The sequence below is a fragment of the Eriocheir sinensis genome, chromosome 4 (assembly GCF_024679095.1).
Source record: "Eriocheir sinensis breed Jianghai 21 chromosome 4, ASM2467909v1, whole genome shotgun sequence".
NCBI lineage: Eukaryota > Metazoa > Arthropoda > Malacostraca > Decapoda > Varunidae > Eriocheir > Eriocheir sinensis.
The window spans coordinates 9,798,783-9,806,334 of NC_066512.1; the positions used below are offsets into that span (position 1 = coordinate 9,798,783).

At 39.2% G+C, this 7,552-nt stretch overlaps 1 long non-coding RNA gene across 1 annotated transcript; it reads left to right on the plus strand.

The window, feature by feature from the left end:
- The first annotated feature begins 304 nt into the window (after window positions 1–304).
- Window positions 305–4,416, plus strand: LOC127007673 (uncharacterized). Its single transcript, XR_007760381.1, has 3 exons — window positions 305–718; window positions 2,706–2,821; window positions 3,543–4,416. It is a non-coding gene; the product is annotated as an uncharacterized LOC127007673 (long non-coding RNA).
- Window positions 4,417–7,552: the final 3,136 nt, after the last annotated feature.

A 7,552-nucleotide genomic window follows, 5' to 3' on the forward strand; every position in this document is an offset into this window, starting at 1 on the left:
TTATCCAAAATTTCTTTAAATTCGGGCCAACTGAAGAATATGGAAAGTGGGCCAACATCATCTGAAGCACTGGAAGCCAATTATTTGGAGCTTGCATACACCAGGGCCCGTATCCTCGAGAGCTATTAACTTTTACTCTTAAAGTTACTATCAAAGTTAATAGTTTCAAATTATTAAGAGTAAAAGCTATCCTCGACAACTTTGAGTGTAGGTATTAGCAAATCCTGGCTACTATTATCTTCATCTTCTTCTTCTTTATGGCGGGCTCGTTGCTAAGGACGCCTCCGTGCAAAACGTAAACATCCGACATGAATTAAGTATATATTTCAAAAGAAAAATAAAGAAAAGATGTATAAATGTACAACAGAAACATAATAAATGGCAAACACAAGAAAATACTGAGTTTTGTGGCAGATAGAAGCAGCCTCAAAGGCTGTTTTTACTCCGTCACTCGTCAATACCCGTATCTCCCCTCCTGTGTCACGACTTGCTCTGCTGAAATTACCGCACCATAACCACGTCATCTGCCCCAATGAGCACATCTACGGGCCGGAGAACCAGCGCAGAAAAGGAGTAAGTTTAATTGGTCGCCAGATGAAACGGTCTTCTTACATCAAATTCAAGAAAAAATACGTATAATCAGAGGGTGTTATAGGAAGAGTATCACCCCTGAGGATAAGAAGAGAGCGTGGACTGAAGTGGCAGAAGCTGTAACAAGGTTAGTAATCACATATTCATGGTTCAATCAGCTTACAAACTAACCTAACCTAATCAATTGGGTATTTTTTGCATAATAACACAACCACTGACCTTCCAAACAGAACATACCTTTTCATTCTGTATCTGAATAGTTTCATTATGACCATTTCTGCCACAACCCCCTCTCCCTCAACAACCTAACATAACTAAACCTAACCATGCCAAACCTGCCCTGTCCTACCAAACACATCCTAACTTAACATGCCAAGTTTGTTGGGGGGGAAGAGGGGGTTGGTATAGATAGTTATGGCATATTTGCCCTGTTTTCATTCTTTATTTATTTTTATTTGTTTATTCTTTTTTTATTATTGGGGGATGCTAGGCATGCCAGACTATGGACACTTTTACAAGTACTTTATGTCGAGACTATATGGGAATGGGTAGGTTTTGTGAGAATGGTAAAGTAAGATTAAAATAGTATATTTATAGCATTGGTCAAACAGATTATGGTGATATAATGTTAGATTGGAATGTACTCAAGATAATGAAATTAAGGTTAATGCTTTTATTTTTTTGTTACATATTCACATATTCATGATTCAAGTAACTTGCAAACTAACATAACCTCGTCAAATGGGTATTTTTGTATACAAACACAACCACAGAGTTTCCAAACAGAACATACTTTTTCCTACTGCTTCACGTGAATAGCATCATCATGACCATTTCTGCTGCAACCCCCACTCCCTCAACAATCTAACATAACTAAACCAACTCCTGCTAAACCTGTCCTACCTGACACATCCTAACCTAACATGGTAGGTCCCCAAGTGCCAAACCTGCCCCGTCCTACCGAACACATCCTAACTTAACATGCCAAGTTTGTTGGGGGGGAAGAGGGGGTTGGTATAGATAGTTAAGGCATATTTGCCCTTTTTTTATTCTTTATTTATTTTTATTTGTTTATTATTTATTTTTATTGGGGGGGGATGCTAGACATGCCAGACTATGGACACTTTTACAAGTACTTTATGTCAAGACTATATGGGAATAGGTAGGTTTCGTGAGAACGGTAAAGTAAGATTAAAATAGTATATTTATAGCATTGGCCAAACAGATTATGGTGATGTAATGTTAGATTGGAATGTACTCAAGATAATGAAATTAAGGTTAACGCTTTTATTTTTTTTGTTACATATTCATATATCCATGATTCAAGTAACTTGCAAACTAACCTAACCTCGTCAAATGGGTATTTTTGTATACAAACACAACCACAGAGTTTCCAAACAGGACATACTTTTTCCTACTACTCCATGTGAATAGCATCCTCATGACCATTTCTGCTGCAACCCCCACTCCCTCAACAATCTAACATAACTAAACCAACTCCTGCTAAACATGTCCTACCAAACACGTCCTAACCTAACATGGTAGGTCCCCAAGTTTGTTAGGGTGGAAAGGGGGTTAGTATAAGAGAGTCAAGTCATATTTACCTGTTATTTTATTTATTCCTTATTTAGATTTTTTGGGGGGGATGGGTGGGTTGGGCAATGGGCATGCCAGGCTCTCAACACTTTTACAAATATTTTATGTTAAGACTATATTGGAATAGGTAGATTTGATGAGAATGGTAAAGTAAGATTAAAATATTATTTTGATAGCATTGGTCAAACAGTTTCTGGTGATATAATGTTAGGTTAGAAGTACTCAAAAGAATGGAATTAAGATTAATGCTTTGAATTTTTTTGTATAGCTGTATTGTGTAATATCCTCCTACTTAGAGAAAAGCATTTTAGAAAAGTAGGTAATGAAAAGTAGTATTTATGGCCATGTTCATAACAACTAAAAAGTTAATGTCTTATGATGCATGTAAATAAAATATTGGTACTGATTTAGCTTTCCATCACAGCATGTATTAAATGTTATTGGAGAAGTTATGGGAAATAAAAAGCATGCCATAGTGAAACGATTAAGAAACTTGCTTCACATTTATACCCTGACAGTGCCTTCCCTGGGAGTGGACCCCGTACGCAGGATGACTGTGAGAGGCGTTGGTACAACGTACAACAAAAATCAAAGCCTTGCATTGCCAAGTGCAAGAATGAGCAGCAGCAGACTGGTAATTTTTTTTAGTTGTTATGTCTTTAAATGTAAAACATATATTAGTTAGTTTTTTATGTGCTCACAGAATGCAGCTATACTGGCCACAATGCCTTTATTTCAGCTTAAAGTTAATAAGTTCATAGCAGTGAACTGCATATTTGATATAGAAATTTTTTTAATGTTCATCTGTCAATGACTATCAATCTATCTAAATACCTTGGTTGTCTTCCCCCAGTGAAGGGTTTTAGCCAAGACAGGCACACACTTACTCACACACTCACACTCATGTACACCACTCTCTCAGCTGCACAGCCCCTGAGGGAGTAAAAAAGGCCCTCACTGTATGGGGGATTAGCTGCACAGTTCAGGCAGAGAACTTCCACACCAAGGCCTCACAGCATACACTGGTTTACCCCTGCCCCATCATAACAATGACATTTTCCCCAGCACCTGAGTGCCCCCCACACATGTGGCACCACAGATACGCAGGCGCCTGCCTATATAACTATGACATTAACTGTGGTAGATAAACTGGTGTATGACATCATAGGCTGCTCGTCTCATGTATTTGAAGGGGTACCAGAGCCATTCAGCATTGACATGATGTACTAGGGATAGGACAGCAGCAACAGTCAAGCAGCAGTGAAATATTGACTGGCCTGTATGTTTTTGGCAAAAACTTTTATATTCTTATTAAAACAATTTATTAATTACCCTTAAATTCATATTCTTTGTAGATACACACTTTATCAGTATTGCTAGAGACCATCCCAGCACATTGTTCATTACTTGTGGAAAAGATACCATTAGCTGCTCCGGCAACAGCCACCGCTTCAATATCTGCTGGCCCTATGACACCAGCCACTGCTTCATCATCTGCTGGCCCTATGACACCAGCCACTGTTTCATCATCTGCTGGCCCTATGACACCAGCCACTGCTTCATCATCTGCTGGCCCAATGACACCTGCCACTGCAAGGGATGACAATGAAGCTGCTCCACCAGTCACCACCTACTTCATCGGAGTTAAGAGATGCCTTTCATAGGGCAGCAGTATATTTTTTTGATGCTGGGGCTGAATATTACTGCCTCAAGGCTATGATTTTGTCACTTTTTTTTTTTATTACTGAGGATGTTAGGGTGGAAGGGGTGAAAAATAATTTGTGCTGTTTTTCGACAGAAATGATTAGCAAATTCATTCAAAGCACAAAATTTACCGGAAAAAAAATTGTGTGCCATTGTGAGTGGGTTCACTTGAGATTGGGCTCCAATACGCCTCCGTGGTCTAGTGGTCAGCATGCCTGGCTTCTACGTGGGCCCGGGTTCGAATCCCGGCCTGGGCAGTCGGCGTGCAGCTCACCCAGCTGATCATCCTCCTTCTCAGGCTGGTCGATAAATGACTGCCTGGGGAAACTCTGGTAGCCCGGATGTCACACTGGCCCTGTGTCCCGGGGTAATGGGCTCCCTCTCACCACAGGCTCAAAGCCCAATGTTACGGAGATGAGCACCGAGGCCACGCGCTGCTATAGCGTATGCCCCAACTTTACCTTTACCTTTATTGGCTCGACTGACAGACATGGCTTTGTATGTCGAAGGTCACTGGTTCAATCTCCACAGCCAGCACTCTCTAACTTGGATTTTCGACGTCATAGGAGCCACCGGCACCCAGTCATGGGTGTTACTGAATGTTTTGTCACAACTAGGGAAGGCCATTTTGGCCTTCATATATATATATACATATATATATATATATATATATATATATATATATATATATATATATATATATATATATATATATATATATATATATATATATATATATATATATATATATATATATATATATATATATATATATATATATATATATATATATATATATATATATATATATATATATATATATATATATATATATATATATATATATATATATATATATATATATATATATATATATATATATATATATTTACCATCATTAGCTTATAACACCTTTTAGGCACTGATCATATTTGCATTTTATGTAGTCTGTGATGCAGGCAGGATATTCATTAGCACCTAATTAGACTCATGCTGCTCTCCAGTGCTCTCTGATGAACTCACAATCAAAGATGTAGTATACCTATAGGGTAGCATTGAGTAATCTTAGGTCACTTGGTAAAGTGTTCACCTAAGTCCGACCCAAGCTGACAACATAAACCTAAGCGTGTTTGCAAGCTGAGTGTTTAGAATATTGGCATAATAATAAAAGATGCTGAAAACTGGATTCCACTACTTTATTGAATATATGAATAATTATATACTGAATTTGTAATGGAGCTAAGATAAAAAAAAGCTATGTTTTCAGCGGTCATACCATGATCTCATGAAAATAATTAGGTTGACATATAATTAATTACTACGTATTTTGGTATGATGACCATTGCACGTTAATACCATAGCTTTGCGAGCATTGAGTAATCTTAGGTCACTTGGTAAAGTGTTCACATAAGTCCGACCCAAACTGACAACATAAACCTAAGCATGTTTGCAAGCTGAGTGCTTAGAATATTGGCATAATAATAAAAGATGCTGAAAACTAGATTCCACTAATAGAGTAATTATATACTGAATTTGTAATGGAGCCAAGATAAAAAGCTATGTTTTTCAGTGGTCATACCATGACCCCATGAAAATAAATAGGTTGACATATATAATTAATTACTACGTATTTTGTTATGATGACTATTGCACATTAATACCATAGCTTTGAATCCAATGATGAATATCTTCAAGCAAGACACAAATAGCAACAGATTGGTCACCAATTCACTCAGTAAACACAATACTCCAGAAAAGTATACATTGAATTCACAATAAAGTTGTTTTTCCACTTGGAACTTTGTAAACAGAAACCAAGTAACCTCGTTTTACTTCACTCATAAGTCATGATGTTCGCGATGTGGTCACCTCGACCTTTCGTTCCTCCTCCCTCACACTGGCAGACGTCTCTAACAAGCTTTCTTACCACCATTATCTCAATATGAATAACCGGCAGCAATAATTATAAATCATATTCTAAATGACATTTTAATGCAATTTTAATCTCATCTTTTTCATTTGCATGTGTGTACCTTTCTGCTACAAATAAAAGTTTTTTTTCCCATGTTTTGTTTTCCTTAACTCGAATATTTCACATTTTAATCAATAACAAAGGCATCAAACACTAATTGTATGTTCAAGCTATGTTTATTTTTTTTTCTGTTGACATAAACTACATCGTTTTCCTTTGGTGCCATTATTTTCACATGGGTGCAGTCTATCACTCCCACAACACCGGCAAGTTGGTAGAATTCTGCTTGCTTTACACGGATCTCCACCCTATCAAGGGGAGACTGGATAAACCTCCCGACTACCTACGGGTCACTGAGGGCGGCCAGAGTTTCCACAATCACCCTGCTAACACTAGTCTGGCTTACCCCCTAACTCATCACTTGAACACTGCAGCTTTTTTCCTGTAGCCAAGTACCTTTAAGTCAAAATCACTTTCAACCCCGGGGTGCGGGAATGCTCCCTTTGAACTGGATCTTGTAGCTCTCTTCTCACCAAATCAGTCACATACTCCATTCCTGCACGGTCTAATATGTATGTCTTGACAAGTTCACCATCGTTATACAGTTCCAATGCGCCCTATCAAACTCTAAATTGCGGAGGCGGGCTGGACGAGGAAGTCCGGGGGCCATGTTGATATGGGTCTGGGTCTGGGTTTCACTATTAACTTTACTATTAAGTGTTTAGAAGTCCTCGCCAGCACTCTCAAGTTAATACCAAAGTTAATAGTAGGTATTAGGCTAATAGTTGTTGAGGATACACTTTGAGAGTGAAGTTAATACCAAAGTCGAAAGTTAATACCAAGTTTAGTACTAATAGTTGTCGAGGATACGGGCCCAGCTCTGTCAGTGTGAGAACCACTCAGCGAGGATTCTTCTTTGGGTATGTCAATGACTGAAGCTAATGTCCAAACTGAGGCTGCATGTTACTCAGCTCAGTCACTTCAGAGCATGAGTTCCACTGCTTAGAATTCAGAGAATCACTCCTCGATCCCATACTCCAGCAAATCACATGGTGATGAAGCGGAGCGCTTGCAGTTTTGAAATTACCACCAGTATCAAGACACGACAGTAGCTTGACATGTATGGGCATGCCCCTGACCCCCCCTAGTATTCTTGCCTCCGGCGCTCCCACATTCACTTTAATTAATAAAAATATGGGCTCCGCTGCTGCTGTTCACAGAAAGCGGGCCGACTTGACCGAAAATTGCCCGAACCTGTTGAACGACCTAGTCAGCCCTTGTCCATGGGCGAAGGGCAGTGGGTCCCAGCGCGGGAACGTCACAATTCATGACGTTAGAGTAGTAATTACATTACAGTGAACATCAGTCCTAAGTTTCCCTTTATCATTGCATCATATCCCATTGTATGTATGTGTGTGTGTGTGTGTGTGTGTGTGTGTGTGTGGGGTGGGGTGGGGGTGTCGGTGTGACTGTGTGTGTGTGTGTGTGTGTGTGTGTGTGTGTGAGTGTTTATGTGTGTGTGTGTGTGTGTGTGTGTGTGTGTGTGTGTGTGTAACTGTGTGACTGTGTGTGTGTGTGTGGGTGTGGGTGTGGGTGTGTGTGTGTGTGTGTGTGTGTGTGTGTGTGTGTGTGTGTGTGTGTGTGTGTGTGTGTGTGTTTTAGACGCGTAAATTTGTTTCTCCATTCTAG